Source organism: Lissotriton helveticus, chromosome 7 (genome assembly GCF_964261635.1).
Source record: "Lissotriton helveticus chromosome 7, aLisHel1.1, whole genome shotgun sequence".
NCBI classification, from domain to species: Eukaryota; Metazoa; Chordata; class Amphibia; order Caudata; family Salamandridae; genus Lissotriton; species Lissotriton helveticus.
This window is the reverse complement of record NC_136068.1, coordinates 665859018-665873409: the sequence shown is the minus strand read 5'-3', so window position 1 is coordinate 665873409 and position 14392 is coordinate 665859018. Positions and strand designations below refer to the sequence as shown.

At 44.2% G+C, this 14392-nt stretch overlaps 1 protein-coding gene across 1 annotated transcript in view; it reads right to left on the bottom strand.

Annotated features, from left to right (window-relative positions):
* Positions 1–14392, bottom strand: part of LOC144769218 (uncharacterized) — a 228048-nt gene that overhangs the window by 120492 nt on the left and 93164 nt on the right. The gene's annotated exons all lie outside the window — the stretch shown is intronic.

The following is a 14392-nucleotide window of genomic DNA, read 5'->3' as shown; positions in this document are numbered from 1 at the left end:
TCAGTATACATTCTGGTTTTGTTCGCTTCAACGAGGACCACTGGTGGAGTAATGCATGCATGTTGTCCAACAACGACTCCAATAAGAAAGAGAGTCAGTCATGTTGATTTGTATTTTAGCACATCATTTTAAGATGGACAAAATAAAGTGCATTAAACCAGGCTGAACATTGGTTTTTTCTGCAATGATTACATTGATTTGCATGAAAACTGTCTGCACATTTGTTGTAAGGAGTATATTTTAATGATTTATTCTATGTTCTTATTTGGAAGGCTCACTATGTAAGTTTGTGTTGATGATCTGAGAGTTCTAGGGTTCCACTGCTGTCAGATCTCAAGCTCCGGCTGCACTTTGGTGGGCTTTGTATAGGGGCAACTTTAGTGGACTAAAACCACTCCTGCCCTCTCGATATATCATTGACTGCTATGTTAAACTGATTTATGCACAACAGCATGAACATAAAGTGAGAACTAGAAGTGCAATTTTAAGGCACTCTCTCAGCCACAGTTTTGGTCTCACTTGTATCTTAAATAGATGAAGACCTGGAGCAGTGGTGTGTACAACCTTAGGCAGTGATAACATGTGATTTGTCACTGGAACTTTAAATAATGTTTAGCATTAGAAGATTCTCTCAGACCAGGTGATATGATTGCAGAGTGTATTCTAGGACCGGGTTACATCAGAAGCCTCTCCTAACAAAACATCATCATCCTCAAACTTTATTCGGTCCTGAGAACATAAAAGTACAATACATACACATAACACACCAATAGTTTAAATACATATATAAAAGTATAAAACTTTGTGCAATTAAACACAGCAGTTAATCAGTACGACTTAATCTCCTTATATCACAATTTGTAAAAGTAACATATTGCTGCCTGCTATTCAGTTCACATGTCCAAAAGATGCAGCTAACTTTTTAAAATTATTGTATAAAAGGCAAGAGAGAGCTATTTACTTTAAAATGGGATGTAGTCAATGGGGCATAAAAATAACGATATCAAAACATTCCATAACCAGCATGATCCGGACATCTCAAAGACAAATCGGATCTTGTGTCATGGCCTTTCTTCTAATCCGATACAAAAGGGGATGATGGACGGAGCGTTTGAGCAAATCAAACACTCACCCCCAGTAAACTGATCTGGGTTTAATCCATCACCATCCTTTAGCCCACTCAGCCACCCCATTTCAGACATGGCTATATGCAAATAAGTCTGACCCTGTGCCTCATGGGAACAGTCCAGCCCTAACTGCCAAGCCATGTCTTCCATGGACCGGAAACAAGCATCCTGGGACCGGTTTCGGATTCATACTCCTCATCAGCCAGGCTATCTTGAATCCAGTGGCCAAGTGAGCAAGGGACTCACGTCTGAGCATACCCTGCCACACTTAGGGCGAACAAAGCGATACAAAAGGGGATGATGGACGGAGCGTTTGAGCAAATCAAACACTCACCCCCAGTCAACTGATCTGGGTTTAATGCATCACCATTCTTTAGCCCACTCAGCCACCCCATTTCAGACATGGCTATATGCAAATCAGTCTGACCCTGTGCCTCATGGGAACAGTCCAGCCCGAACTGCCAAGCCATGTCTTCCATGGACCGGAAAGAAGCATCCTGGGACCGGTTTCGGATTCATAATCCTCATCAGCCAGGCTATCTTGAATCCAGTGGCCAAGTGAGCAAGGGACTCACGTCTGAGCATACCCTGCCACTGGATTCAAGATAGCCAAGCGTTTGTAAATGCATTAACCGGCAGACTACCATGCCTAAATTGTAGGTAGAGCTTCCTATCAGAAGGCAACTTGATGAGATCGAGATAGCTTTCTAAGGAGCCACTGATCTTGAAGTCTCTAAATTCTTCAATCAATCTTCCCTATTTACTATTTCTACAAACATTCTGCTCAACCCAATCCCAATACAATATTTTAATTTGTTTTTTAGTATACGCTGGTGGGCAATTAATGCTATGCCCTGGTAGCCCAATACTCAATACAAGGTTTCTAATGTGCTTTATGTAGCCTATTTTATTTGTGGAATCTAAAGCACAAAACTCATTAAATGCAGCCTCATATAATGCCGGTTCTGGGGTGGTGACAAGCCTCTGCCAAAATAGGAGGGGGGAGAGCTTTGCTAGATCATTGATTGGTTTAATGCACATATCGGGCAAAAGTGGGCAAGGTGGATTGATTTGCTGAAGGGACTCCAGATTCCTAAGAAACTTGTTCTCAGATGCTGTGAGATCACTTACTTTTTCCATGCCCCAGAGCTCAGCCCTGTATAGGGCACTATTCACATTTTTGCAATTATATAGCTCCAGGGCTGGTGCGATTGGTCTTGTGTGGGAGAGACAATGTTCCTTTCTTAGGGCCCCATTTACCTGTGAGAGCTTGAGGTAGGCCTTGTTAAGATGTTGTTACCAGGCCAACCCTTCTGACAATTTAATTCCTAGGTAATCAAAGCAAATCGCTTTCTCTAGGGGGATGTTAACCAGGGTCGAGCTCCCTTCAATGGATTTATGGGTGTTCATCAACATCAGTTTTGTCTTTGTGGTATTTATTTCAAAGGCGACTCTCGTCGCAAAAAATCTTGAATAAATTCAGTAGTTTTTGCAGGCCCATGGGCGTTTTGGAAACAAGAAGGGTATCGTCTGCAAATAGGATTGTGGCGATTTTCTGATTCGCTAAAGAGGGAGTGCCAGCTAGAGTAACAGATAAGAATTCGACCACTTGGTTGATGTATAGTGAAAATAAAGTTGGAGCCAGGACACAGCCCTGGCGAATCCCGGCTGTATTTTAATGGGATCGGTGACATGGCCCTGGTTTCCCCTAGCAAAGTTCTCTCTGTGTATTCTTATTAGTAGTGCCAGGATTGCTGGCGGCATGCCCATCTCCTTGAGCACCGAGATTATACCTAGGCATAAGGTCGAATGCTGACTTCAAATCAATGAATGCTATGTATAAGCTCCCCTTGCCTAGTAGAACCGTCTTCCAATAGAGAAGGAGGAGGCAGAAAACCTGATCTATTGCTCCAATTTTCTGGCGAAACTCCTCTTGAAGGGATGAGAAGATATGTTTCTTATCCATCCAGCCCTGGACTTTCGCTAAAAATGAGTTAGTGAATAAGAGGCCTTGTGAAGATTGGAGTAGATCGAAGGGGATTGTTCCCATATCATGGCTATGAAAAATCGAGTACAAGGCACCAAAATGCTCTTGCCACACATTAGGTGGTATATTATTATTAAGAGGGGGTGAGCTTTCAACGTTGCCCTTTCCCACAAGTACCCAGAATTTTATTGCATCCAGTTGGGAGCAGGCCTCCCCTAGTTCTTCCCACCTCTTCTTATCCCAATCTGTCATTGCATTTGTTTGGGACAATTTATATTGCCTCCGTAGATCACGTATCAGCGGCATATCCCTATGTCTTATGGCATTTCCTCAGGGACCTGCACTCCGTTGTAATCAAGGTGTTTGCTTTGGCTAGTCTTTCCTGTTTTGGCCCATGGTTTTGTAAATGAACAATAAAGTTTCGAGCCAATTGGTCAAAGATCTTCGAGTGCAGGGCACTAGTGTTTGCCGATGGTGCCAACTCGCCTGATGGAGGTTGTATCACTACCAAGTGCATCTCAAGGTCTTTTTTTAAGGTGTTAAGCACGGACTCGTCCATCATAATCGTGGGCCATTTGAGGCAACGTTTATCATTAGTTGGTATCACCTCTTTTGTGGCAAGTCTGGCAAGTGATGTCCTACCCTTTTTACCCCATGCATGTTCGACAGTCAGACTTATTAGATTGTGATCACTTTCACAATTGTGGACTATGGACATATCAACCACGAATGGCCATAGAGCAAAGTCCACAAGTATATAATCTATCCGACTGGCACCATTTGGGGTAATGTAAGTCAACCCACCTCCTTTGTCAGAACGAGTTCTTCCATTTGTGGCCCACAGCCTATGTTCTAAGGTTAATGCATTCATCTGTAGGGCTGCTTGGGACCACTTCGTTATTGGTGGGAGCTCCAGGGATGGGACAGACCACAATTTATCCTCCTCGTTGGCCTCTTGGATATCTTCCCTATCAAGGGGCTCAAATTTGACATTGGCATTGCCACCCAGAATTAGGGGAAAGACAGCTTGCCTTGTGTCTAGCATCTTGTATAGAACTTGTAGAGTTGAAGATCAACCCCCTCTAGTGCTCCTTGCATAAACATTGTAGATGTCTAAACTCTTGCCTTTTTTTGCCTCTTCACCTGGCCCCAAGGATGTCTGGATTATCAATGGAAAGCACCTCAGTGTTGCAGTTTAGTGTGATACTAATCAGGGTTAGCAGCCCTCCTGAACGACGGCCTTGTTTAGATGGAACTGCTGATTTATGGAGTGTCACGAATGCTGGAATGTGAATGGGGGTCCGGCTCCAGGTGTCCTGCAAGACACAGATGTCATGTGAATTGATTAGCTCAAGCCATTAGGGTACACACAATTTGGGGGATAGAACATCGATTTCAACAGCAGAGGCATGATGTAGCTGCATATACTTTTGTCTCCAGCCTGGTGATCATCTCCCATGCACAGAAGCCTCTGAGGAATGGAGGGGGGACTGTGTTGAGAATCATTGGCTCAATTACTAAAGGTAAACCCCCATGAAAGGAACAAACCATAGTGGGGTCAGGGTCTGGCTCAAAAGTTGTAGCAAACACATGTTTGTGTGGGGACTCTGATTGTAGTCAGTCACTCTGGGATAGATGCGAGGATGGAGATCCCCTTAGTGACTTCAGACTGAACTTATGTTGTGCCACAGAACTAAGAATATTCAGCTTGAGCTGGATGTGTGATTCCTAACAAAACAGTTAACTAGCTACTCAACTGACTAACATTCTTTATCTAAACCTCCCAAGATTTTAAATATAGATTAACATTAGCATACAAACCACTTTTTTTGAGATCTGGCCTCACAGCGCAGCTGTCAATAGGCCTTATATGATCAACAGAAAAGAGCTTTCAAAAGCACTATTAAAAAAGCAGCTTAGCTCCCGCCACATGTTGGTTTACCCTCTGTAAAGCATTTGATTTGGCATATGTTGTATGCTTCCATTGAAAAAGAGAACTTGAGTTGCACGTTTTGGCTTGTGGGAAAGGTTAGAATCAATACAGCTGGACTGAGATGGTTATTGTGCAAGCCAATGATCAATGATATAAGCAAGATGTGTTTAGCATGAAGGGTATGATAAAGACACAAGGCCCCACAAATGTATTGCAAAAAGCATGTTTAAATCATTGTGCAATTAAAGGTGGATTTGTATTACTCAATAATAATTCCTTTAGAGTGGAAGTGTGTTACATGGGATCTCCAGATTGCATTAGTATGCAAGGGTTTTGGTGTTGGCTACCCCATATGACAAACTGTAGAGCTAAACGATGTAAACTGTAATTATTCTTGCTAAGCCTTGTTAGGAGATATAGGGGCAGATTTTCAAAACTTTTGGGCTGGTTTAGCGTCACAAAAGTGATGCTAACCAGCGCAAATGTGTGTTTTGCTATTTTCTTTTTGCGCTGGAAAGTACCCTGTAAGTAGCGCAACTCAGCGCCAAGCACTGCTTTGCATTACTTTGCGCCGAGGGGGCGTGACATGGGTGCTACATGGGCGTTCCTATGCAAACACCCCTGCCTTTGGCGCAAAACCAAATTTACAAATATTTGTAACATTGGTTTTGCGCCAAAAGTTAACGCCCCTTCAAAGGAGGCGCTAGCAGAGAAATGCTTTCATTTCTCTGTGCTTTTCCGACTTTCCATGTGTGCTGCACTCTGCAGCATGTATGCAAAGTGGGAAAAGCTTTGCATCGTGCCTTGCATAGGGTTTTGTACAGAAAGGGTACCCTTCCTATACAAAACCTATGCTGCACTGATGCACACATCCTAGTGCTGCGGTGCTAAGGAGTGTGCATGATGCACAGCAGCTGAAATCAGTGCCGGCGCAAGGGAAAGAGGAGGGGAGAGCCATATCTCTGAAGATATAGTGCTCTCCTGCTCCCTCCCTGTGGTGCAACGGGCGGCTTTGCTGCATTGCTCGACTTTTTTGAAAATCTGCCCCATAGTATTTTCCAATGCTAACTATAATTTTATATGCATTTCTATTTTATAGCTGTATGCCTGAATGTTGTCTTGTAGGAAGGTTTCTGCTGAACACAATAAGCATGACTTAGTTATGTTGACAAGCCATTGATTAAGGCTGCATTCCTCATTGGTTCTTCGAAAGTTATGTCCAATGCCATATGTCTAATCTGTTTATTATGAAAAACTATGATAAAAGGGCGGAGCCAACTGCCTTGGCCTGCGGACGCGCGTGGCTTGAGCTCTTCTCTGCCCGTGATCCCATGGCCGCTCTAGAACTCCACACCTGCCCTTGCCGGCATGAAAGTGGTGCACTTGGGCATGCGACGGCCATGGGATGCCCATGACAACCAGTTTTCTGACTGTTAGAGGTGTGGAGCAGGGTGGAAGGCCTTTGGCACACTGCCTTGTACACGTAGACCGCGCTAGCTCCCGGCGGCACTGCATTGGGGAACCCTGCCTCCCACCTGCACTGCCTGGCTGGGCAGAAGACCACTGCAGTGTCATACCTCTGCTCTAATAGGTTGCCCAACCTGGAGGCTGGGGTGAGTTGTGCACAGCTGCGAACGGGTGCAACTAAGAACAAGATGGCGATCCTATTCTGAGCATGGTGGTTGCCTTCTCTCTTTGTCGATGCACTAGCATTTTCCACTCCCTGCTGCCCCGGGGGTCACACACATGGAAGTTGGAGGTCTTGCTGGGACAGATTGCTTGCCTTTTGCATCGGAGGCCCTGGGACATACAGACCCTCAGGATTAAACTGGTGGTCTGCCCCATGGGCCCGCCTCATTTTGGGAGTCCAATGGGTCAGGATTTTGGCCCAATCAACTTGACGGCCTGTGCTGAATGAGGGGCTGCACTTTCAGCCTTGGGAACACTCTGTTGGTGCCTGGGGCATCCTTGAGTGCTGGACTGTGCTGTCAATCAATCAATCAATCAGAGAATTTGTAAAGCACGCTACTTACCCGTGAGGGTCTCAAGGCGCTGTGGGGTGCTGCTCCTGCTCGAAGAGCCAGGTCTTGAGGAGCCTTTTGAAGGTGAGCAGGTCTTGGGTCTGCCGCAGATTGGTGGGGAGGGTGTTCCAGGTTTTGGCAGCGAAGAAGGAGAAGGATCTGCCACCGGAGGTTGTTCAATGGATGCGTGGGACGGCGGCGAGGGCGAGGCTGGCGGAGCGGAGCTGGGTGGCAGGGGTGTAAAAGTTGAGTCTGTTGTTCAGGTAGGCTGGTCTGGTGTTGTGGAGTGCTTTGTGTGCGTGGGTGAGGAGCTTGAAGGAGATCCTCTTGTTGACGGGGAGCCAGTGCAGGTCTCTTAGCTGGGAGGGGATGTGGCTGCGGCGGGGGACATTGAGGATCAGTCGGGCGGAGGCGTTTTGGATGCGTTGTAGTCGTCACAGGTGTTTGGCCGGGATTCCTGCGTAGAGTGCATTGCCGTAGTCCAGCCTGCTGCTGACGAGGGCTTGGGTCACTGCTCTTCTTGTTTCGGTCGGGATCCACTTGTAGATTCTGCAAAGCATGCGAAGGGTGTTGTAGAAGGAGGAGGAGATGGTGTTGACCTGTTTAGACATGGAGAGGAAGGAGTCGAAGATGAATCCTAGGTTGCGTGCGTGGTCCGTGGGCGTTGGAGCAGTACCCAGTGTGGTCGGCCACCAGGAGTCGTCCCACGCAGAGGGGGTGGGGCCTAGGATGAGGACCTCTGTCTTGTCAAAAGTTCAGTTTCAGACGGCTGCTCCTCATCCACTCGGCGACGGCATTCATTCCTTCATGGAGGTTGGTTTTGGCGGTGTGCGGGTCCTTGGTGAGGGAGAGGAAGAGCTGGGTGTCGTCGACATAGGAGATGATATTCAAGTTGTGCTGATGGGCCACTTGTGCGAGCGGGGTCATGTAGACGTTGAACAGGGTCGGACTTAGGGATGAGCCTTGGGGTACGCCGCAGATAATATCAGTGGCTTCGGATCGGAAGGGCGGGAGGCGGACTCTCTGGGTTCTGAAGTTTCGCTTTTGTCTAGCAGGTGCCTGATGTCATCTGTGGCGGCGATGAGGGCAGTCTCGGTGCTGTGGTTGCGTCTAAATCCTAATTGGGATGGGTCAAGGATGTTGTTGTCCTCGAGGTGGCGGGTCAGCTGCATGTTGGAGCAGGGAGATAGGTCGGATGTTCTTGAGGTCTTTGGGGTCTGCTTTGGGCTTCTTCAGGAGGGTGTTGATTTCGGCGTGCTTCCAGCTTTCCAGGAATATCGCTGTGTTGAAGGAGATGTTGATGACCTTCTGTAGTTTGGGTGCGATGGTTGCATCAGCTTTGTTGAAAATGTGGTGTGGGCAGGGGTCTGACGGAGATCCTGAGTGGATGGAGTTCATGACCTTGCATGTCTCTTCGTCGTTGATGTGGTACCAGGAGGTCAGCTGGTCGGTGCAGGTGGCATTCGAGGTAGGGTCTGTTGTGGTCATGGCGGATGAGGAGTTGAAGCTGTCATGGATGTTGGTGATCTTGCGATGGAAGAAGGTGGCCAGTGAGTCGCACAGATCTTGCGAGGGTGGGATGTCGTTGGTGTTGGCGCTGGGGTTGGAGAGTTCCTTCACTATGTTGAAAAGTTCTTTGCTGTCGTGTGCGTTGATGTCCTGTCAAGCTTTGAAGGACGTTCTCTTGGCTGTTCTGATGAGCTGTTGATGTCTGCGGATGGCGTCCTTGTGGGCTGTGTGGCTGTCTGGTGTGCGGTTGTGGAGCCATTTCTTCTCCAGCTTCCGGCATGTACGTTTGGAGGTCAGGAGTTCTTCAGTGACTAAGGCGGCTTTCTTGCTGGGGTGGTTGATGGAGGGTTTCTTGATCGGGGCGAGGGTGTTGGCGCAGTCGTCGATCCACTGTCTGCTGTCACTGAAGCCTCCTGGATGTGTGGGTGAGTGCCCGGAATTACGGGTTGTGCTTTGCCTCATATCGTGCTAAGGGTCCTGGCTGCTGGCAGGAGTTGCTGGACCTGGGCCCTCTGGGATGTGTTTGGCCCTCCAATTAGTTAGGTTAAAGAAGCAACAGAGAGACTCCACCTCTCCTCCATTGGGGCCCTATGGTAACATTTCTGTTATTTGTGGTGTGTTGTGCTACTGGCTTGGGGGGCTGTTTCCACTTCATCATGTCTATGCTGTTAGTGGGACTGATGGTCTGAATTGCTCCTCGTTCCCAAACAACAGTTGCGCTGCTCAGGCTACCTCCCTGTAAGCATGCTTGTGGTATTAGGCATGACTGCGATCAGAGGGGAGTTGGGCCTTGTAGGTTAGGTGCCTCCTGGGGCCCCAACACAAGCTGTCGTTTGGCGGGGTGGCTACTTGGAGCTCCATACTGCTTTACCGGAAGTATCATGGGGAGCACTTGAAGGCCCAAAGAGGATGTCGTGCGTAATCAAGAGAGAGAGGTAGGACCAGAAAGCTAGTCCATGTCCCCGGTTAATATATGATTAAATCAAAAAGAGACTAGCTCTAGTTACTTTAGGGGAGGGGGAAGACTCTGGTATGTTTTGTCACGGAGTGTGAACACCCAGCAGGTGTGTTCAAAAAGCCCTCACCCACCAACCTAGTTGGTGGCATGCTTCATCATCGGGCCCACCCAGTGGCACCTAGCGTGCCCCGGGTGTGCTTCAACGCCTGACTACAGCGGAGCTGGTATATTACTGAGTGTGCGGTGAAGATAGTTAAGGAAGTGATGTTAAAACGGCTGAACGGTGGTCCCAGTACCCGAAGGTAAAATTAGACTTTAATACCTGGGCCTCCGTCAGCGGTTAAAAATAAGGCAAGGGGATGTAAGGGGCGAGTTACGACCTCTCACATCCAATGGGTCAACATGTTTCAGCCAGTGCCTTATGACTAGACTGGCTTTCTTCAGGACCTAAAATAAGTGAGTGCAAATTACCTAGTGGGGGTGTAGGGGAGACTATGTGTCTACACGCCCTAAAGTGTATCTACGTGTGAGAGGGGGATTCCCTTCTCAAGACCACGCAAGTTTTTGCTCAGTCTGACCTCAAGGTTGGGAGGTGGCAAAGGCTTGACCAGTACTTCTGGGTTGAGCCTGCTCTGGACCTGTAGTGCCTCCTTCGCAACCGGTATGCGAAGGAGGCACTACAGGTCCAGAGCAGGCTCAACCCAGAAGTACTGGTCAAGCCTTTGCCACCTCCCAACCTTGAGGTCAGACTGAGCAAAAACTTGCGTGGTCTTGAGAAGGGAATCCCCCTCTCACACGTAGATACACTTTAGGGCGTGTAGACACATAGTCTCCCCTACACCCCCACTAGGTAATTTGCACTCACTTATTTTAGGTCCTGAAGAAAGCCAGTCTAGTCATAAGGCACTGGCTGAAACATGTTGACCCATTGGATGTGAGAGGTCGTAACTCGCCCCTTACATCCCCTTGCCTTATTTTTAACCGCTGACGGAGGCCCAGGTATTAAAGTCTAATTTTACCTTCGGGTACTGGGACCACCGTTCAGCCGTTTTAACATCACTTCCTTAACTATCTTCACCGCACACTCAGTAATATACCAGCTCCGCTGTAGTCAGGCGTTGAAGCACACCCGGGGCACGCTAGGTGCCACTGGGTGGGCCCGATGATGAAGCATGCCACCAACTAGGTTGGTGGGTGAGGGCTTTTTGAACACACCTGCTGGGTGTTCACACTCCGTGACAAAACATACCAGAGTCTTCCCCCTCCCCTAAAGTAACTAGAGCTAGTCTCTTTTTGATTTAATCACCAAAGAGGATGTCGCCATCAGCGCCCCCAGGAGGGGATCAAGCTGGGCATTGGGCCTGGGGATAAGCCGTATATGATTGGCAACTTTGAGATAATCTTGGAGGCCATTGATTCCTCTGGTGAGCGCTTAGACGGCAAAAACTATTTGCTGTGGGTGGAACTGGGTCTCATCCGTGAAAACTGGCGAAGGTGGTCAACTCACTGGAGAGCACGGTGCAGTCTCTGACCCCAACTGTCAAAACAGTGGAACACCGCATCATGACTCTCAAGGGGCAAGCTCAATGCCTGGTAGCCCAGCTGGATGATCAGGAACGTAAATGCCGCAATAATGTCCATATTATTTGGCTGCCCGAGAGGATAGAGGGGGGCTCACTGCTGGTATATCTGGAGGAGTGGGTACAGGAGGTGGTGATCCCGGATGGCCATTCCGAACTCTTTGCCTTACAGCCTGCACACATAGGGGCTTATTAAATGTATAAAAAATAATGTCAAATAAATTCAATATTACACATAATAAAATAAACATATTTAGAAATAGACATTTTTAAAAATTATAAGTAATAAATATAATGTAAAAATAAATTAATCATACATGTATAAAATATAATATATATATTTACTTAATGTCATTAATATATAATAATTTGAATGAATTATAAAATGTTAGACATATTACAAATGATAAATACATATCTATACATACACCTGCAACATAAAAATAGAAATAAAATATATATATATATATATATATATATAATAAAGTTAAATGTTTAAAAATATATTTTTTTAAACTACATTTTAAACTACCTTAACTGCAATAGTAGGGAAAATGTTGGATAGCGGAGGGGATAACATTTCTATTCCCACTCCAGGGAGTGCAACTGAAGGGAAAGTATTGGATAGCGGAGGGGAATAATTTACTACAGTAGGGAAAGTATTGGATAGCGGAGGGGAATACTTTACTATTCCCGCTCCAGGGAGTGCAACAGTAGGGAAACTGTTGGAAAGCCTAAGGGTAAAAGTTACTCTTCCCACTCCAGGGATAGCAACAGTAGAGAAAGTGCTGGATAGCAGAAGGGAATAATTTATTATTCCCACTCAAATGAATGCAACAGTAGGGAAAGTGTTGGATAGTGTAGGGGATAAAATTACTATTCCCACTCCAGGGAGTTCAACAGTAGGGAAAGTGTTGGATAGCGAAGAGGTAAACATTACTATTCCTACTCCAGGGAGTGCCACAGTAGGGAAAGTGTTGGTTATCGTAATGGTAAAAATTACTATTCCCACTCCATGGATGGCAACAGTAGGGAAAGTGTTGAATAGCGGAGGGGAATAATTTACTATTCCCACTCCAGCAAGTGCAACAGTATAGAAAAAGTTGGATAGTGGAGGGGATAAAAATTACTATTTCCACTCCAGAGAGTAAAACAGTAGGGAAAATGTTGGATAGCGTAGGGGTAAAAATTACTATTCACACTCCAGCAAGTGCAACAGTAGGGAAAGTGTTGGATAGCAGAGGGAATAATTTACTATTCCCACTCCAGGGAGTGCAACAGTAGGGAAAGTGTTGGATAGCGTAGGGGACATTTTTTTTTCCCACTCCAGAGATAGCAACAGTAGGGAAAGTGTTGGTTAGCGTATGGGTAAAAAGTACTATTCCTACTCCAAGGAGTGGAACAGTATGGAAAGTGTTGGATAGGGGTGGGGAATAATTTACTATTCCCACTCCAGCAAGTGCAACAGTAGGGAAAATGTTGGATAGCAGAGGGGATAACATTTACTATTCACACTCCGGAGAGTGCAACAGTATGGAAAGTGTTGGATAGCAGAGGGGATAAAATTACTATTCCCACTACAGCGAGTGCAACAGTAGAGGAAGTGTTGGATAGCGGAGGCAAATAATTTTCTATTCCCACTCCAATGAGTTCAACAGTAGGGAAAGTGTTGGATAGCAGAGGGAATAAAATTACTATTCCCACTCCAGTGAGTGCATCAGTAGGGAAGGTAATGGATAGTGGAGGGCTAAAACTTACTATTCCCACTCCAGCAAGTGCAACAGTAGGGAGAGAGTTGGGTAGCGGAGGGAAATAATTTACTTTTCCCACTCTAGCAAGTGCAACATTAGGGAAAGTGTTGGATAGAGGAGGGGAATAATGTACTATTCCCACTCAAGCAAATTAATTAACATTAAATAAAAAATATTTAATAATTTCAAATTACATTGCACGTTATTCCCTTATAAATGACACTACCAATGTCTTAAAACATGACACAATGAACATAATTTATAACAATTATTTAATTAAATAATAACAATTAAAAAGCAAATTAAAAACAATTATTAATAAATTAATTCACACAATTATCTCTATAAAATAACCTTGAATAAATATTATATAAAATATTTAAAAATATATAAAAATGTAATTACATTGCACCCTACTCTCCTATCAACCCACAACCCGCTCCTTAAAAAATGACATAACAAACATAATTAACAATTAATTAATAATTATTAATACCCAATTAATAATAAAAAATCTACATTTAACAATATAAAATATTAAATGCATAAATAATATTTAATGACAAATATTAATTGATTAATTATAATTAAATTACTTTTCACCCTACTCCCCTATAAACTCACAACCCACTCCTAAACAAATGACACAATTAACATAATTAACAATTCATGAATAATTATTATTAACCAAATTATTAGCTAATTAATAATAAACTAATTTACACAATTAACAATATAAAATATTAAATACATAAATATAAATTAATTAATTATAATTAAATTACTTCCCACCCTACTCCCCTATAAACTCACAACCAGCACCCCAAAAAATTACACAATTACCATAATTACAAATTAATTATTATTAATTAAAAACAAATTAATAATTCTTTAATAATACATTAATTACCCCAATTACAATATAAAATATTAAATACATGAATATTAAATAATAACATATTAATTATTGGAATCATAATTAAATTACTTCCCACCCTATTCCCCAATAAACCCATAGCCCTCTATGAAACAAAAATGCAAAGTTTTATTAAAAAAATGATTAACTTCTAAAAATTCTTGACATTTTTCTTATAATTAAATTACTTCCCACACTATTCCACTATAAACCCACAACCCGCTACGGCATTAGAACGCCAAATTTACTTAAAAAAAATGTAGAACTTCTAAAAATTTAACACATATATTAAAAAACAAATGCAATACTTAGACAAAAATATAGAATACATATATTTAAAATACATACTAAAATACGTAACACTAACTCAAACAAAAATGTTTTTAACAACAATATTTTTGCAAATGATATTAATGACTTCAACATTTTTTTAAACGATATTACTTACCTTATACTCCATATTCTTGACCACAATATTAGTGCAAGTCGACATAAACAACTCAATGTTATGTCTGTTTACGCTCCATGAGGGCTCTTCTCCACTTCCATCCCTGGAACATAATACTCTGCCTCCTAGTCGGAACTCAGTTATCCCAAGGCGTGAGAACAC